We start from the raw sequence: 20600 nt of genomic DNA, 5'->3' as shown, positions 1-20600 counted from the left end.
TTCTCATTGTCGTTTTGCGTTTACGTGGGATTAAATATCCTCGTGAGGAGAGGGGGCGCGTCAATATCACCTATAATAGGTGAAATTAATGTTTCAGTTGATGTATTAAAAGGCCATTGAAAATATAGTGATCCCGCATTAGTGTTTATGAAGGAAACTAATGGTGGGTAGAGGCTACGCATAATATGCGTAGATGCGCGAGTGCCAATAACATTGAATCCCCCATGAAGCATTCGCATCAAATAAAGCTCTTTTTGTGTTTACATTTTTCTATTCGTTTCGACAATTTTTTTTAAAACAATTTATCGATATTATTTGTGATCGTTATGTATTTATTTATTTATAGAAAAAGGGAGTTAATATTCACTCTTATAGTGGTTAGATTTGGAAAAAATTAATCTTTTTCGACAAACACACGAATAAAAATTTATTTTTCACAATCTTGGTTTCAGAAAATAGACTATGAATAATTATTATTAATATTTATTCATTTTTGTCATTTTTTTTCATTTTACCGTATACCTTACGGTTTTCACAGTTTCTCATTCCTTCAACCCGTTTTTGCCGCATATTTGTTTTTTCCCAATGCTTCAGTTTTTCCAGACAATGTTTCTTTCCGGAGGTGTTCCCTCGGTCACCCATCCATCTAGTGACCGCCCTGAGCGCTGCCTAGCTTCCCAAAGCTAAATCTGCCCATCACTGCAGTGCGCTAACATCGTAGGGCTTATTTGCGTAATTAAAAGAAAACTATTATAAGAAATCATTTTTTGTTATTTTTTTCATATTATATCTTTAAATATTATTATATTTTTCAATAGTTTCGTTAAGAATTGAGAAAGAAAATGATTTTAAGACAGAAATTTCATTCTAAGATAAACGTGAAATATTGCCAAGTCTAGCATAACCTTGGAGAAATAGATTGCGGACTGAAAATGTTTCTCCTATTTTTTAAATGAGGATTTAGTAAAATTATGGATTCATTCCAATGGGAATAATTTAATGATATGAAATTAATAATTCATTATTTCCACATGAATTTTGCATTATAATTAAATAAACGGTTCATTTCATCTAAATGAAGGATTATTACAAACATGTTCCAGCGAGGATACTCTATATGTAGAGCAAGGAAACATCTGTTCATATTCACAAATTTGTGGAAAAATGGTAACAAAATTAATTGATGTGGATAAAAACGTAAATGCAAATGAAGTTCTAGTTAGGATGGAAGCTTGGTCAAAAGGTATTTCCATTTGCAGTTAATTCAAATTAACCATTCCTCTGAGTGCAAATAAATAATACACAATGCTACAACTTCAATAAAAATTATGATATTGAAGGAAAAGTCTTGAACTTGTTGTATTTTTCCCTAGAATTTCATTGAAAATTCCTGCAATATCAGTACAAATTAAATTCCGTGTACGCATAAATCTGTCTCCCTTAAAACTCTTTTCTCCATGAAATATATAATGCCAGAGCAGAAGTAGTTTTTTCCCTCGCGGCAAAACTCCTTATATTCCCATTTAAATAGAAAAGGTCAATATGCTGTTATATGTTGAGAGAGAGGGATAGAGTAACCGGAGTAAGCAATCAAATAAACGTGAAGTAATCAGATAAACGATGCATTTAAACCAAATAAAGAATTATTACATGTGCCATCTTCATAAAATTATTTGATCTGTATAAATAGGTAAATAAATATCAAGTTTAAGTTTGAATGAAAGATTGATAAAAAAATACTTGAATAAATGCATGTATTTAATTCAAATTATCCATTCCTGTGGGTGCAAATAAATACTACATAATGCCATACCTTCAATAACAATTACAATATTGAAGGAAAAGTCTTGAAGTTGTCGTGCGTTTCCCTAGAATTTTGTTGAAAATTCCTGCTATATCAGTACAAATTAATCTCCGTGTACGCATGAATCTGTCTCCCTCAAAACTCTTTTTCTCCATGAAATATATAATGTCAGAACAGAAGTAGTTTTTTCATCACGCTGTGACGAAATGTGAACTTTTCGGCACGCTCCGCGTGCCTAAAAGTCCAATTTCCGCCACATTGTGATGAAAAATATTGTTCGTAACTCGTGAAAAACTGTTTTTCGTGAGAAGACCCGGTAAACCGCGATTCTAACCTCGCTTCACTCGGTTTGATCGCGGTTTACGGGCCTTCTGACGAAAAATTGCATTCATCACACGGTCCAAAAGTATTTTCTGACGAATGTGATTATACAAAGTCACATTCGTCAGAAAATACTTTGTGGACCTTGTGATGAAAATAACTATTTTTTAGCTCGTGGGATTATATCACTCGCCTTCGGCTCGTGATATAAACCTCCCGCTCGCCAAAAAACACTTTTTTGCACTCGTTACGAAATATACTATTTCCTCGCTACAAAACTCCTTATATTCCCATTTAAATAGAAAAGGTAAATATGTTGTTATATCGTATCGCCGGGAGAGAGGGAGGAAGTAACCGGAGTGTGTTATCGCCGAGTGTGCTGTGAGAAGTAGTGAGCCAACGTTCACATTACAAACCTGTGAGTGTGTGACTCGTGGCGTTGTCGTTGACAATAGGCAGTGGGTGGGGAGAGAGGACTATGGACACGATGCGACGCGCGACAGGAAGGCAGCCGTATCAAATGCTTACCGGTCAACAACAATACACGGCTGTTGCACGCAGTATATCGCCGGCTGTCTACTTATATATCGTCAGTGAGATTCCGGATGTTCACGACTTTTTCACAAACTCCATTCCCATTTATTTAACTCGAAAACGTGACGAGATTAATTCACTCGTTATACAAACGAGCCGAGCTGTTGTAATTGGAACAAATTAATATAATTACTCGGGTGATTGGAAGTAAATATTAATGGCCTCCGCTAATGACTGCTAATCAGGGATACCATAAATACAACAGACTCGAAATATCAATTTCGATTCAACTTCTGTAGCATGATTCTGAATTGGGGTTGTGTGGAATTATATGGATTATTGGTTTTTTCTTCCTGTCTGGATGATTTTTTTTGAGGATTGGGAATGTTATATTTTTTGGAGTGTCTGACGATCGGAGGGAAAGATTGGGGTGAATATAGGCATATCTTGCTGTCTAAAAAGATTAAATCCAAAATGTCATTGAGGTTTTGCCAATTGATTGAACTATTTGTATGGAGTAGAAATGAGTGCAGCTATTGTAATTGGAGCAAATTAATTTAATCACTCTGGTGATTGGAAGTAAATACTAATGGCTTTCTCCACTAATGACTGCTAATCAGGGATATCATAAATACAACAGACTTGAAATATCAATTTCGATTCAACTTCTGTAGCTTAATTTTAAATTGGGGTTGTGTGGAATTTTATGGATTATTGGTTTTTTCTTCCTGTCTGGATGATTTTTTTTTAGCATTGGGAACGTTATGTTTTTTGGAGTGTCTGACGACCGGAGTGAGACATTGGAGTGAATAGAGTCATATATTGCGGTCCAAAAGGATTAAATCCCAAATGTCATTGAGGTTGGGCCAACTGTTTGAACCATTTGTATTTAATAGAAATTAATCCACCCATTGTAATTGAAACAAATTAATTCAATCACTCGGATGATTGGATCTAAATGCTAATCGCCTCCCACGCTAATGACTGCTAATCAGACATATCAAAAATTGAATAGTTTCAAAATGTCTTGTATCAGAATTACGTAGAATTTCATGAATCATTGATGATTTCTTCCTGCAGACGTTTTTCTATCGCCGTTAAAAATTTTTGTCTTAAATTTCCGGTACACTTTTTGGAAATTTTTATCGAATTTAATTACCACTGAAATTTCAACGAATTTCGTCATTGAAAATTAAGAATTTCGCGGAAAATCGAAGAGAGCTGTGGAATTTAGTTCCATTTGTCTCTGAAAATTAATAAAAAAGCAGAAAATTGCGATAACTATATGCTTGAATTTTCAGGATAGTGACACTGAATGCGATATAGGGGAAAAAAACATGAAATTTCAGATTTCACTGAAAATGTGATACAAATTCATCATTTTTTTCCCCTAAATCGCATTCAGTGTCACTGATCTGAAAATTAGCAGCCATGAAATATCATTTTTTTTCTAACAGTGTCGAGCATTGAAATTGTTACTTCTTTGGAATCTCCGTCAACCAGACGAAGAAATTCACCCGAACCGTAGCCATACTTTCCAGTCCAAAATAATGAACTCCAAAACGTCATTCTCATTGCCTCAACCGTTTGAACTATTCCTCTTTCGCCCAAATGAATCCAACTGTTGTAATCGAAACCAATAAATCCACCAACTCCGGTGATACCAATACCCACTAACGACTTGCTCCTTCAACGCCTACTAAACATCGCCATAAAAAATTCACCATTCCCAAAATATCAATCTAACAGTGGATGTATCGCATGTATTTATAACTCGTCTACCTACGGCAACTCAACAGGTTACTCGAGTTCTGCAAAGTGCACCAGGCGAAGAGCAAGTGAGAAAGAAGGAGAGAGAGCCCCAGTTGAAGGTGCAAGAGGCTTCACTTCTGAGGTTACCATATCGTGCCTAAATAGGGGCTTCGAATATCAGTTTGAAAGTACGTTTGAATATCTGTCTGGCTATTCAAACGGCACTCGTCCATCCCTTGGAAAAATTTTCTGGCAGTGCGGTATCCGTGGGGGAGGAGGAGGGGGCGAGGGGGGAGACGAAGCCGATAGCGTGAATGAAGAGTGCGCATTTAGATCGAATCCTGGAGGGGTTGAGCGGAACTGCAAACGGGGGAATGGGTGAACCCGGCCAGGCAGGTTTCTCGATGGCAAATAAAAAAAGCTTCAGTTACAAATCGCAGTTGGGCTTCTCACTGCGCTAACTCGTTGGATGGAAACTTCACAGATGAGTGTGTGGAGTAACTGGCGAATGGGTTATGGGTATTTGTGTTAGTGAGTTGTGGAGGGCGAACGAGGGAGGGGGATAAATTTGTTGGATTTCGAGGGTGGGAAGCGTGTGCAGGAGGGCGGAAGTGGAGTTGCACACACAGACCCGGAGGAGGGAAAGAGTTGGTATTAGGGGTAATGGGCATTATCTTCATTGATCCTCCTGGCTTACCGTCCTCCCGATTCCCACCCCCCGTCTCAAACCATTGAGCGTCGCCTTTGCCTTTCTTCCTCTCCCTCCTTCGTTATTTTTTTTCCCCGCACCCTCTTCTTTTTTCTCTCCCGTTGCTGATCGCTCCAGTGAGTCGTGGCAAAAACGCATGGGAATTGGTGCGATTTAGAATAGCGCGAGAAAGTAGAGCCTGGGCATCGTGCCCGTTACTCCACCGTATATATATCCCCAGAAGACGAAACGTGTGGGCTTCGATTAATGCTCTCGGAGTTTTCTTTTCTCTCCCGGTGTTTTCGTGATGTATTTTTTTTCAGGGGGGGGTTTTTCTGGTGTTTGGGGCTTGAGGACAAAGGGAGTGCACTCGGAAAAATGATTTATTTGAATCAATTGAAGTTTATTTAACTCAAAGAATTATTTGTTTATTATTAATAAATCGTTATTTGAATGAAACCAATTTATTCTTTGATCTAAATTAATATTTATTTAATCCTAACAATTTATTACTTCTGTGAATTGGTAATAAACTCGAAACAAATTGAACGAAGCACATGCGATAATTATTATAATAATTCGATCAATGCTTTCGGAGTTTTCTTTCCTCTCCTGGTGTTTTCATGGTGCATTTTTTTTTCAGTGTGGATTTTTTTCTGATATTTGGGGCTTGGGGACAAAGGGAATGCACCCAGAGAAATGATTTATTTGAATCATTTGAAATGATGTTTTTCCAAATTGAAGAAAAATGTTTATTCGATGTTTTGTTTACATTAGATAAATGTATAAAACTATTAATAAATCTTTATTTGATATCAATAAACCGTTTATTCGATTAAAAAACTCATTTATTTGGAATAAATAAATAGTTTTTTAACTATAATTAAATCTTTTTTTTAAACAAGTAAAAAATTTCAAATAAACATTTTTACTTAATTCAAAAGAACCATTTTCAGGGTGAGGGAAGACTTTGGAGCTCTCCAGACACTCTTTTGGTTGTATTAGAATAATGCACGCTGGGAACGGGGGCAGAGTACTGCAGGTCTGTGTGTGGATGAGAAAACGAAAGGTGGGGGGATTGAATATTAAAGATGGGGGAGGATATGCCTCGCGGGCCCCCGCCGAGGAGACGATGAGCAAGAGAGAGAGAGAGAGAGAGAGAGGGAGGGCGAGATGACATTTGGGGCCGGTGGGGTAACATCTCCGAGCGAGAACATCTACGAGACGGCTGAATCGCGGGGCGCGATGGAGGGAGAGGGGAGATAAGTGAGTGAGTAGTGACTGAGTGCATTTCGCAGTGGGAGCCATCTTTTACGTGGCACGTTGCATCCCCGCTGTTCTATCCCGGAAGCCAGAAGATAGCCGGATAGGTAATGCGATGCGCCAGCGGCATCCCTTATCCAAGCCACACCACCTACCGCGTGCCACCATTACCTCGATAAGTGGATCTCAATCGAGATTATCTGGAGCACACCGAGTTACATTAATATACTGTGCATTTGCGGATGTGCCTGGCCAATTTAATAGTCTCGATTCAACTTCCGCAGTTTGATCTTGAATCGGGGTTGTGGAGTTTTATGAATCATTGGTTATTTCTTCCTGTCTGTGGACGCTTTTCCTTCAGATTTAGGGATATTATAGTTTTTTCTGGAGATGTGAGTCCATCGCGGGGGAGACGTTGAGGTCTCCGAGAGAATTGGATGCAGAACGTCATTGATGTTTTGCCAATTGTTTGAAGTATTTGCATTAATTTCATATATTATTTATTATAATTATGTTGTATATTATAATTTTAGTTTTGAAGCTCAGTGAGGGTATTGAATATCGAATCCTGATAATTGGAAGTTGAATTTTCATCATTTTTAACTTCCCGACCCGAAGGGAGGAAGTTATTGTAATGACCCCGAAAATCGAATGTGGAAATTTAAGCATTTCTCCACGTTTCATGACCTTTGGAACCACTTCTGACCCTTTTCAGGTACCTGTCTGTATGTGTGGATGTGTGTATGTGTGTGCGTACGTCTGTGACAAAAATTTTGTGCCACGATTCCTCCTGAACAAACGATGCGATTTGACTTTTTTTTTTTTAATCGCTGTATTTTCATGTGACTTGAACCTGATTAGATTATGGAGACGATCGTCTCAGCGTTTCTCCAGTTTTTTCCAAAAAACATTTGGAAAAAAGTCGAAAATTAGCGTTTTTTTGTAAACGAGACCATTTCTCCGTGCATAACGATGCGATTTCAAGTTTTTTTTGTTAGAAACGATGAATCTTGATATAACGCACAAATCATGGAATACTGGAAGACATTTAATCAGCAGTTCACTAGCTTTTTTCGAAATCGATATACATTCAAGAAACAATTTTACTTTTCTGATAAATTACATCTTTTCTCGATGCGGAATACGGCGATGTGTGTGCATGGGAGTGTGTGTGAGTGCGAGCACGCGCACGGATTTTCTTGTCTTCTATGGGTATTTCCTCGTTTTTTAATTCTTTTCATCGGTAAATCGAATAGAAAGTTATGTTCGTTGAAATTATCCATAATTCTATATTAATTTGTTGTTGTTGAATATTGAGAAGTTGTTTGTTCGAAGTTAGATATGAAATTTTAATAGGCATTCTTGCAACTAAAAAATCTACAATTCACAAGCCCAATTTTTCTCAATCTCCCCGATGATAGCACAAAATCGTTAGAATTCCCAGAAAAAATAAAATCCCCCAAAAAAACCCGACGCCATTTCCCCCCGAAGGTATTTAGGAGAATGGTGATTCAATTTCCACCGAGGAGACCTAAATACGCCAATAAAGATTCATCGTTAACTTATCATTATAGCTCGTGAGGATATTAAATATCGAATCATGGCAATTATCACTTAAATTTTCATAAAATTGGATAGAAATTTAAATGGTCCTTGAATTTGTCTGTAACTCTATATTAATTTGCTTTTATTAAATATTTTAAGAATTTTTGTTCGAAGTTGGATATGAAAATTCAAAAGGAATTCTTTCAATGAGGAAAGAATTTCTCCGTTTGCGAATCTTCACTCAATAAATTATGGACAAGACGACCTCTTTTGCCTCAGCATTTTTTTCTCTTTATTTGAGGTAAAAAATGTCGATTTTCTCTTATCTACATACAAGAACAATTTTTCTCCATCTCCCCGATGATAGCAAAAAATCGTTAAAATTCTCAGAAAAAATTAAATCCCCCAAAAAAACCCGAAGCCATTTTCCCCCGAAGGTATTTAGGACAATGATGATTCAATTTCCACCGAGGAGACCTAATAAATACGCCAATAAAGTTTCATCGTTAACTTATCATTATAGCTCGTGAGGATATTAACTATCGAATCATGGCAATTGCCACTTAAATTTTTATAAAATTGGATAGAAATTTAAATGGTCCTTGAATTTGTCTGTAATTCTATATTAATTTGCTTCTATTGAATACTTTAAGAAGTTGTGTTCGAAGTTGGACATGAAAATTAAAAAGGAATTCGAACAAGACGGCTGCTTTTCCCTCAGCATTTTTTTCTTTATTTGAAGTAAACCATTCTCTCTCATCTGCAATTCACAAAACAATTTCTCTTCATCTCCCCGATGATAAGAAAAAATCGTCAGAATGCCCAGAAAAACACAATCCCCCAAAAATCCCGAAGCCATTTCCTCCCGAAGATATTTAGGAGAATGGTAATTCGATTCTCTTGATTTTCAGAGCATTTGCAGTGAACATCGAGCGGATGAAACCCATTGAGATACGAGGATTCTACCGAAGAGACCCAATAAATACGCCAATAAACTTTCGTCGTTAACTTATCAGTACAGCTCGTGAGATCCCTAACGGCACTGAGACACTTATAATTGCTCCGTCCAGGATCTCAAGTGTGATCCAGTAATTTCATTCATCCGCTTCGTCTTAATTTTTTTTCCCACCCCCCTCCCCCTGGGATGTACTCTTTCATCTCATCTTAAAGTGTAAAAACGTGCAACTCGATTTTCCTCAATGGCATCAAAATATTAGCATATTGATCCCCAGGGAAGAGGAGAGATGATCCACCGGCTCTTTCAAATTTACGAACGTGAAATCTACTTAGTGTAGGCAGCCACTTTGTTGTTTTCAGTAAACACGATATTCACAGAGTGGAGAGACCCTCTCGCGTTCCTCCATCAAGCGATGCCCCCCTCTCCCCCATTCTCCACAGCTTGTCCTACCTTTACCCCAGTCACACAGTATTCATCCAGCGTTATACCTCTACCCCCAGACCCCATCCCTCTGCCGTCTTTCCCACCTCTCGCTCATTCCTCTCTCTCTCGCTCAACACGCTCTACCTCCGAGAATTTCTGTCCCTGTTGCCGTCGCCGTTTCGCCACGTCTCTACTCCCATCGTATCCGCTCGTATCAATTTGACATACAAGTCAGTGGCAGGATAGCGCTTCGTTTCCTATCACCGAAATAGAACGAACATGTCGGGCGTAACTTTGTCGACATGAGCGGCTCTGCCATCGAATGGCATTTCGATTAAATTTTTCACTCGTTGCAATCGTTAAAAATTTTATTTTATTTCATGTTGTTTTTTTACGGCCCTCGGGTCTTTTTTTTTTCATCGATTTCTTTTTGAATGGATTCAATGACAACGCCGGGTGGAGGTAACAACACCGTTGAATTATTAAATTAATCGAGTTCTCAAAAAAGCGTGTGTAAAGAGAAGGTCTGTTATTCTGGTGAAATTTTTCGGAAAAACAGTCAACTCAACTTTTTATGGAATGGTAGTTTTTTGTGAATGGGTGGACGGTCCATGAAATTTTGATATTTTCAAGCGCAAAAATTACTCGTTAGTTTTAGTAACCGGATAACGCACTCGTCTTTGAGGACCAATCAAAAATTTTGCATCCATGGGTGTGTTTTTTTAACGCACGAATCGTAAAATATCCTCGACAAACAGGGATTTTTCAATGAATTACATTTCGCTCCACGATTACCTTAAAGTAAAATTTGCCACTATTTTCTAGGTAATTTTGATCCAATTTCACTCCGTGTAGGGATTCACGACTGTAAAATTCAGTAATTTTGTTGCCAGTTTTCAGTGAGATTATCACTAATTTCCAAAAAAAATCGCCACTAATTTTCAGAGACATCCATAATTTTCAAATTGATATCACTGAGGATGATGTGTTTCAAAGTATTGTTACTTATTTTCAGGTACCCTCTACGATCTTTAATTTGTGAAAATTTATCGCCAAACTGTTAGAAAAAAAATCAAATGTCATGGACATTTGTCTAGTAATTTTCAGGAGAGTAATATTGAACGCAATATAGGGGGGGNTGAACGCAATATAGGGGGGGGAGCGAAATTATCGGCAAAGTGTGAATTCTCACAATCCATTAAATTCTAGATATACATTGTAAAAATTTTTGTCTGAACTTTCCGGTATATTTTTTTGGAAATTTTTATCGAATTTATCTACCACTGAAATTTCAAGGAATTTCATCATTGAAAATTCACGATTTCGTGGAAGAATCAAAGAGAACTACAAATTTCTGTTCCATTTTTTCCCTGAAAATGAATGGAAAACCAGAAAATTCCAGTAAATATATTCTTGAATTTTCAGGACAGTGACATATTGAATGTGATTTAGAGGAACAAAATCATTAAATTTCATATTTCACTGAAAATTCATTTTACATTGAATTTTCAGTGAAATATGACCAACATATGACGAGGATTCCTTAATTTATTTGAATTTCCAATGTAATTCAACTTAAATGAATTTTCAGTGCCAATGTAATTCACATTACATTGGAAATTCAAATAAATTAAGGAATCCTCGCCTTTATGTTGCTAAAAATTCAGGAATTTTACTGAATTTCAGTGACACCTAAAATTTTACGATTTTTTCCCCTAAATGGAATTCAGTATGACTGTCCTGAAAATTAGACGTCCACTGTCCCTGAAATTTAATGTTATTTCCAACAGTGTAACGCAAGCTATATGAATTTATGGCAAGACTTACTCTATCACGTGAAAATTTTTTCGGGACAAGAGAATCTCATCCGGTTGAAAGACTTCTTTCTCTCAGTGTGAGCACAAAATTATTTACCCGGAGATTCTAGAAATTGGCAGGAGAATATTTTCTTGTATCAAGGAAATCTTCGTCAGAAGTAATTTCATCTCTCAGTGTATGAAAAACCCTCCGCAACATGTTAAACCCCTCCAGCTGGAACTGACGGTATATTAAGAGGGTCGCGTGCCCGTAACAAACTAATGACTCAAGCACATCCTGATTAAATTGACCGAAATTGAGACTGAACAAAAGCCCCCAACACCAGTTGGGCTAACGCCTTGGGATTGCTCATTCACGCAGTGCCTTTCATACCCATCCGCAAATTAACGCGTGTGCCTATTATCGAGGCCTATGCGTTACGCTGTAATGAATGAACTGACGTGAACGGAACGCATGCGCGAGTGAAGCAGTGGTGGAGTGAACGAGACGAGTCTGTTCATAAAGGGATGGCAAAAGCACCGGAGGAGTCTATACATAAGAAGAAGGAGAACGAGGAGAAAGAGAGAGGTGAGCTGCAGCGAAGCGGGCCATGATTGTGAACGGAGCACCGGCCATTAACCAAGAGGAACATAAGAAGGAACTTACTAGTCATAGCTTCCGTGTAACATTGCTGAGCTTCCCCCCTTCCTTCCCCTCCCACCTAGTCTCATAACACGAACTATACCCAGTCAGGGGCAACATGTTTCTTGTCGGTGGATGCCAGAGTAAAATCCCTCTCTCCGGCCAACGTTGTATGTGCATTAGGGAAGGGTATGCCTGTACCGCTCACGTAAGGGAAAATGTCCATTTTACAGCTTAAACCTTTACTCAAAAATATAAATAATTATTTTAGAGCCACCACACCCAAAAAATAATGTCTCATTTTAAGACTTCCAGCGTCTTAAAATGGAATTTTCAAAAGTCTTGATTTGAGGTCTGAATTTCTCAAGTTGAGAGTTTTGAAAGTTTTAGATTGAGACTTTGAGATCTCAATTTAAGGCTCCTAAAAGTCTCATATTGAAAGTCTGGAAGGTCTTCATTTGAGACTTTCATAGAATCAAGTTGGTGCTTTTGAATGCCTTAAATTAAGACTTTTGGAAGTCAACTTCAATTTTTTTAAAAGGGAGTTCTGAAAGTATTCGGAAATTTTTCTCTCGGTGTAGAGAAATTCCATGTCTCTCTCTAGTAAAATGAAAAACGAAGTTTTTTCATCATCATTTATTTCACTTTTCCTCTTCTCCCATCATGTATCAAAAGTCACTCATTACGTCATCGTACTGATAGAATGATTCATTTACTCCGAACGAGATTCGCTGACTATTAGCAAACGTTAGAGTTGAATTTAACCAAATAAATATTCGTTAGTAGTTAACGAATGGTTCACTTGAAAGGTGAAAGTCGAGTCAAACAAGGCTCCTCGAATATGCTAACTATTAACTATTAACGAATGAACATTCGGTGAGACCAAACCGACCGTGCACTGATAGAAAATTACCCCTGAAATTTCAAGTAAAAAATAGTAAAATTTTTAGCAATCACTCATTCACACAAAATTTTCACGTATTTTGTTATTGAAAAATCAGTTGAATTCTGGAGTTTTCAATGGAATTGCAATTTTCAGGTCCACATGATGATGAAAATTATAAAATAATTAGAAAAATCAAGTAATAATTTCCCTGAATTTTCAATCCACTGAAAATTCAGTTGGACGAGATGTTCAATTTCCACAATGAATTTGAAATTTTGAGAATTTCCAACTTGAATGAGAGATTCCATGAACGATTTGGTCTTAAACTATGGATTCAAATTCACAACATTGAAAATTCAAGTGCAACTGTTTATTTGATTATCAAAAAATTTCAAACAGTGTCCAACCAAATCCATTTGTTAACAATAACTAATCCGTTTAAGAAAACTGAAAAAAATCGGAAATGCAGTGGTAAACGGAGATAAGTCGACTCATCTCCCCGTTGAGTTTTTGAGGAATAATTCCAAATCTAAGGGAGATAGCGAAATTTTCATAATCACATTTGTTGTAGTACTCAATCGGCTCTACAAGAAAGCTAAAAACGAAAATTGTGCTATCTCCCTTAGATTCCGAGATATTGATTGAAAACTGGTCAATAGTCAAAATTGACTTATCTCCTTTTACCACTTCGGTACTGAAATCAAAGCTCGTATCTGTTGAGAAAATCAACTAAGCGCTATTGCCCGTCGAGCAGTACACACGCACCCTTTCCTACTCCTGAAAAAGGGCGGAAGATACAGCAAAGGACGGCAGTCATACCCCCCGGAATATAGGAATCCTTCTAGAGGGTGCAGCATGGCAATATGTAAAGGAGTACGGAGACCGAGTGATAAAGGGTATGGGTTGCACAAAGGGTAGTGCAAAGAGGGAAGAAAGGGGGTTAGCAGGGCTTGGCTTTGGTCTACTCGGAAAAGTACATTCTCGACACTGCGACTTGGGAACCACAGGGACACCCGTGGAGTCTCAGCTACTAGCATTCTCTCTACCGCCCTTTCCTGTCTCGCCGCGCCAAACTTCAGATTTATCCCTCTGGGAGAGGAGGAGGGGGACAGAGAGGAAGGGGACAGAGATTTTGCTCTTCCTCGAGGGCATTTCGCCAAATCGCCGAGGCTGCGTCTTCACTCGGCAGCCTTCAAAGTGACTCACTCCATCTTTTTTCATCCTGCTTCTTGCCACGGCTTACGGAAAATTTTCACGGACGCCGGGGCAAAAGAATGGTGTGGAGTGAGAGAGGGGAATGGGCGAGGAGGTGGGGGGAGGGGGAATAAGGAAGGAAGTCGTTCGCGTCGACTGGCCCAAGGAGGTACACGGGGAGGAATGGGGAATACCAAGAACCAATCTCACGTTCTGCTTTCTTCCCTTTGGCTGCCCTTCTCACATATCCTTTTGGACTTGTGTACTCAGTTTATTGGTACATGGCCCTTCACTGGCATCGTAAGGATCTGCGGAATTGTTTTACCACGAAAGTACCATTTTCGGGGGGAATTATTCCCATAAATATTGCATTAAACTACTATTTCGGATACAATTGAAGCTGTTCGGAGATATGATGGGTTTGAATAGAATAATATTTCTGGTTCGACGTTTTTTTGCGCGTTTCAACGATATTTTGATAGGAATTCATGATGAATGAAGAATTATTCAATGTTAGTGAATTCGTGCCGGACGTATTTGTTGAACTAGTTGTTTGATGCGCTTACAAGTGGAAATGAAAACAGGTACTCCATCAAAATTTTATTGAAAGTGAGTTGAGTTCGGGTGATTTTAGTTCTCAATAGTAATATTTATTTTGTCATTGAAAAAGCAGTTGGATTCTGGAGTATTTAGTGGAATTGCAATTTTCAGATCCACATGATAGTAAAAATTATTGAATAATTAGAAAAATCAAGCAACAATTTCCCTGAGTTTTCACTCTACTGAAAATTTAGTTGGACGTGATATTCAATTAGCGTAATGAATTTGAAAATTCTAGTCATTGAAATATTAGTGATAATCTAACATGGAAAGCCCAATTATCCTGAATTTCCAACTTGAATGAGATATTCCATGGCCGATTTGATCTCAAATTAAATTTAAATTCACAACATTGAGACTTCAAGTGCAACTATTGCTTAACTTTCACAAAAATTCTAACAGTGTTGTTAACTATTACACTGTTAGAACATTACTTTTGAAATTTCAAGTGACAAACCTTGATTTTTAACAACGACAAAGTTACATGAAATTTCTGTAGAATTCTTCATTGACGAATTAGTTAATTTCTTGAATGTTTAAGTAATTCTCGATTCTCAGGTCCAAACGACACAGAAAAACCATGAAAATTTTGAAAATTCCGGCAATAACTGCTCTCCGAATTTTCAATCTATTGAAAATTGGATTGTATGTGACGTTCAATTTTCACGTTGAGTTTGAAAATTCAATCATTCATGCAAAACTCAATGATTCTTTAATATGAAAAACCCAATTTTCTTGAATTTTCAAGATGAATGAGAAATTTAGTGAACCTTTTCATTTGAAATTGAATTCAAACTCCCAACATTGAAAATTCCGATGGCATTGTGACTGAAATTTCAAGAAATTTCTAACAGTGTAACGAACGAACATTTGGTGAGACCGAATAGACCCACCCCTCCCCGAAATCCATTTCTTAACAATAACTAATCTTTTCCATCAGTGTGGAAAGTTCAATATTCCTCCAAAATAAATGAACCGAGTTAGTGTTTCCCCCAATGAAGTTCCCTCAATAATTCTCCCCCGGCAATTCCCCTGGTCAAAATGTTTTCCTCTCCAAGTTCCCTCATTTCCAATAGAATTTGACTCTCTGCATATGTAGAAATGATCTACACTAGGTCAACCCGGCCGTGCACATACTCAGACGGAAATCACACACATATTGAGCGGGAGTCCTAGCAGTTGTGCGCTAAGAGCATTTGAGTCTCGTTGAAAGGGCAGCATCCCGTCCGGAGGGGTGGCGGGGAGCGGCGGCGGTGGCAGGAGGCACCGGGGAGAGAGGTTTATACCCCACCGCCGACGTTCCCAAAGTACGCTCTTCGTCCCGATCAAATTTAACTTGGCGCAGCGAATTTCCAAGTGCTGTTTTACGAGTTTTCGTTGCCACAGGGAATGGAAAGGATCAGCCGTGCTACCCCTTGGTGGAGGAACTTGGCCCGGGAAGTACTGTCGCGCCAACATCGCTGCTACCAGGGTTTTCTGTTCCACTTTACAACGGTAAAGAGACTAATCAATTTTTTAATGTCACCGGGCAATTTCCCCCTCCCGATTCTCCCCGTTATCCCTTTCTACCCTTCGTAAAACGATTGTCCCGCAGATACTGTGGGACGACTGTTTGACGTAGGTGAAGGAGAGGGTGAACGAGGAAGTGCAGGAGCGTAATCGGAAACGGAAGTGTAGCTCAACGAGGTTGGTCCAGGGGTATAGACGAAGTAAAACGGAAGAAAGAGAGAAGATGAACCGTGAAGAGGAGCCTCGAAGCTTGGAGCGTTTTTAATTAGCCCCGTGGCAAAATGAAGGACCATCATGCCCCCCCCCCGACTCTTCTCTTTCACTGTGTCCTCCCCCTCCCCCCGCGTCCCACGAGAGAAGAGTGCACACTGTGTAATTTAACGAACAGGATATTGTTACGCGGAAAAGGGTTACTTTTATCGGGTCTCCCATTACCCCCCCGAGGGTTTGGCTGTACTGGGGACTATTCCGTGATATTTGAATATACCGTCTAGACAAGTAAGTACAGGTGGATAGGGGTTTTACCCGGGCGAATTTAGCTGCAATCACAGGGGCATTTTCCCCCCTCTCGATATGCCCTCGCTCATTGAATTCAAGTGGAAATGTCTTGAGTCTTCTCCCCAGGTTTTCCCAGATTTTATGTACTAACTCGACGAAATGAGAACACATCAGCGAGAGAGAGAGAGAGAGAGAGAGAGAGAGAGAGAGAGAGAGGGGGGGTGGGCCTTGAGTATCTTTCCCTCAAGTTTGAGGATGTAACTTTTCGATTGGGTAAGACGATCGAGAGAAATCCCAATCAAACAGTGAACCCCCCTGCCCCTCAGCCGGAAAACGCCAAAAGTTATACGCGCACTCTGCCCCTTTCAAACAAAGTGGTTGGGCTGGTTGTGGGTGGTGAGAAAGGAGAGAAAACCAAGTGAACTCGTGGCGCGGAGGTGAGACGTAGAAAAGTGAGTGGTGAGAAAGCACAAGAGGAGGGTTGAGAGGGGTTATCCACTGGTTGGGACGGTTGGTGTAGATGCGGACGGCCAACCAGATTCGAACGGATGATGGTGAGGAGGCAGGGGGGGCTACGTCTGAGTAACCGGCTGCCGAGGGTTCCTGGTAACCACCCTCGTAAGGTATAGCGAAGGATACCGCACGGTGTTGAACGGCGCGGATGGTGTTGGCGCGGCCTGGTGCGCCAACTAAAATTGAATCTGTAGACGAAACTTTGGTAACCTCGTCAGGAAAGCAAAGCCGAAGCCAAAGCCATCCATCGCCCACCCGCTCAGTTGCTCATCCACTCGTCTCTTCCGTTCATTCTCATTTCTCGTTTCCCTTCTCTCCCCTTCCCCTCCTGCCCCTGGACTCGGTCCTCCTCGGAGTCTTATTCATTTTTTTCATCTCAGTTCTTTTATTCCAATTTTTCATGTATTTTTCATCCACTCTCTCCATCTCGCACTCTCCCATCCCTTTTTCTGACTATTGAACATTGTCAGTGGTGCGAGATGAAGGTGAAGTGACTGTCGAAAATGTCGTGGATGAATTGAGGGTGGTGGGAGAGGAGGGGAATACTATAGTGCAGGAAAAATAGACCAAGATGATAACACAAATATACGGGTAAGAAGGGGAATGGTGGAGCGGACAAAGAGTCGAGTTGATGGCACCTTGGGTTGCTCTCCTGGGTTTATCTCGAAAAACCACGCTAGTCGTGCGGCCCTCTCTCTCTCCCCGCTCTTCTCAATCGATACAACTCCCCCATGATCGTTCATTTTATGTAATTGTTGAACCCTCGGCTCTTCCGTCGACATCCCGCAATCCGCCTCTTTATCATTCCGAGTCTTATCAATTTAACCGGCCCCTTGGCAGTGCCGGATTTAAAATTAATGGTATTGTTTGAATGATAGATGATAACACTCAGTTAACAAAGAATATTTTATATGCACCTGATTTATTGGCGGCTGCTGCTGCTGCTGCGTGGTTGATACTTGCCGCAGATGTGAGCTTAGTTTGTTCAATTTTCTGCGGTACACTGTGCGTTGTTATCGGTCCCGGATTTGTAATTGTTGTTATGGTTGTTGGCATCATTAGAGTTGACATGGTTAGCATCGTCGGGCGTTATAATCGCCACGGCGAGCGTACACCCGTATTTCTCCTCACCCTGATTTATCTTAAAATCCAAAATACACCTGACTATTCACCTTGTTCCAGTGAATTGTATCACGTTAACTCTATCGACACCCGGACACACATGCACAGATTCGGCTAGGTGTTGCAGTGGGTATGGGACTTCTCATTTGTCAGCCAGATTGATTGTTAGATTAAATAAAAAAAAATCCACCAAGTGAAGTGAACCGGGAGAGAACATAAACGGGAAAACAGCCGGGAAAGGAGAGATAAAAATGGGGGGAAAAAATAATACCACTCACACGAGTATATTCGCCGGCGTGAAATAGAGAGGAGCTCGGCTGCCTGTCAAACTAAGCAGGTACCTTATCTACTGAAAAGATGTTTGCGTGTTTGAATTTTTCACTTGTCTCGTATAATCTCTCAACAAAAATCTAATTGCACAATTTTCTTGATGCACTATCCTTGCGTTTCTCGGGGTAAATCTCATGGGTGACAACAATCTATCGTGGAAGCTCTTCTCTCTTCAACACAGTTTCAATTTTTCCCCTCCTTTTTTGTTAGGTTTTTGGTTTTTTAAATTGCAAATAGCGATTTTTATTTCTTGTTGTTTTTTTTTTTCGTTGGGTCAATTTTTTTTAAATCCGAAAATATAGAACAGTTAGTCACGAGTTGGCAGCGGCGCGCCGCGTACGGGTTACGTGTGCTTTCTACGCTACGCTACGTCGCGTTAACGTCACGTCCGGTCGAGCGTAGAGTCGGAACTCGTCTGGCGGGGTGAGCGCGAAAGGACGCCTTTGCTCAATGCCTACCCCGCTTATCGCGCCAGTCTGTGCGCCAGCCCTGGACGGCTTCGCCGTCGCGACGCCCCAGAGGCGCCGGCGTTGCCGAGTTTAAACGGAATTGCACGAGGTAAGACGCGACGGCAACAGTCGCTTCCAGACTTCCCGTGGGGCTGTGCTACCATAGCGCTTCTCCACTTTGTCCGATACCACATTGGCTCATTCTACTTTCGATCTCTTGTTTACTTTCTCATTTTGCGTTTCTATTCATTCTATTTGTTTCGTCGTAGAACAGAATATTCGATTCATTTTCTTGAAAGTATTCACGAAATGTTCCAAATTGTTATTTTTCAACAAATATCATGGGGATTTGTCGTTCTAAATTAACGAAATATCAACAGAAATTGATACATTTGAGTATTCACCGCATCCAGCGCGAGAGAACAACTGTAGTGCATCCTTCTATTCCTCGATTCAAAAATAGGTGAAACATTTTGGTCTGCAGTCTATTTCGCCAAGTACATGCTAAAATGTATAAACTAATGATAAGATTATTTTTTATAATATTATCATTAGTTTAGACATTTTATATGTAAATACGGATTTTTTATTCATAAGCTAAGATAAAAATAGATTACTGACCGAAATGTTTCACCTATTTTTTAATAGAGGATAAGGTGAAAATTGGTAGACAGTTTTTCCATTTTCACACTTGCAAAAAGGGACCGATTTCACTATTAGATGCACCGAATTTCGTAAACCTGAAGTGAACAACAACATGAAGTGAACGATTTCTTATAATTTTTCGGAAGTTTGAACATAATAAAAGCGGACATTAACTGCTTTTTAATGAATAAACGAATACACAATGATGAAAAATAATATGCAGAAATCACTAGCCAATCAGGCGCACGCAAAGCGCGCCTCTTTCCTAGTCATGGAAACTAGAGCTAAAAACCGAAATTTGAAAATGCTCTTGTAATGAGACCCTGATATCCGGGTCCTTCCACCTGGAAAGGACACTTCACGTTGACCCATCGGTGCGGCCACCTCAAAACTTTCAATCTATCAAAAATTTAAATTAATTGCTCAGTCTCGGTAAATACTCAAGTGAATCAACCTCAATTCAACTCAAATTTACATCAAACATTTATTCCGCGTCATATTCCAAACTATTATTGTCACTAAATCATTTTGTCGTGCTAGTTTTCACCGGAAATCCAAACTTAAAATGATAAGTATCCTCCTTCTTTTCATTAAATAAGACCTCGAATTATATTTAAAACGATTAAAGAATAATAACAAAATCAAACCAAATTAAAATAATAAATCGAATCGAATATTATATAAATCTTAATTAAACCAAGGTATTAAGCACAAAACAAGAATGAATCTTTTAATTTTTTCCAAATTAATAATCAATAACCAATCATCTCATATTAGTCCTAAATTTTTTTGAGTGAGCTTAATTGTTAGTTCGGGAGTATCGCCTGTTCAGTACCCTGGTTGAGGAAACTTTATTCTAAGGTCCTCAATGCGATGATTGAACTCTGTTCATGAATGTATTGACAGAAATTTGACGGAATGCTGCTGGAGTTGGCGACTGAAAGCCGGGAAACCTCTTCCCACGTACGAAATGCCAGTGTTGGAGAAACGGGCCAAGCCTGGCACAAGCCTGGGCTTGCCAAGTCTGGGCGCCCAGGCTTGGACCGAGGTTCGGCCATCCCTGGGGACCAGGGCTTGAGTCTCGGGAGAAGGGCGGGTAACCGAGCCTTGGTTGACAGATCTGGCCC

The sequence above is a fragment of the Diachasma alloeum genome, unplaced genomic scaffold (genome assembly GCF_001412515.2).
Source record: "Diachasma alloeum isolate Michigan unplaced genomic scaffold, Dall2.0 Dall_scaffold_00286, whole genome shotgun sequence".
NCBI classification, from domain to species: Eukaryota; Metazoa; Arthropoda; class Insecta; order Hymenoptera; family Braconidae; genus Diachasma; species Diachasma alloeum.
The sequence above is the reverse complement of the archived record's forward strand: the minus strand, read 5'-3'. Positions refer to the sequence as shown.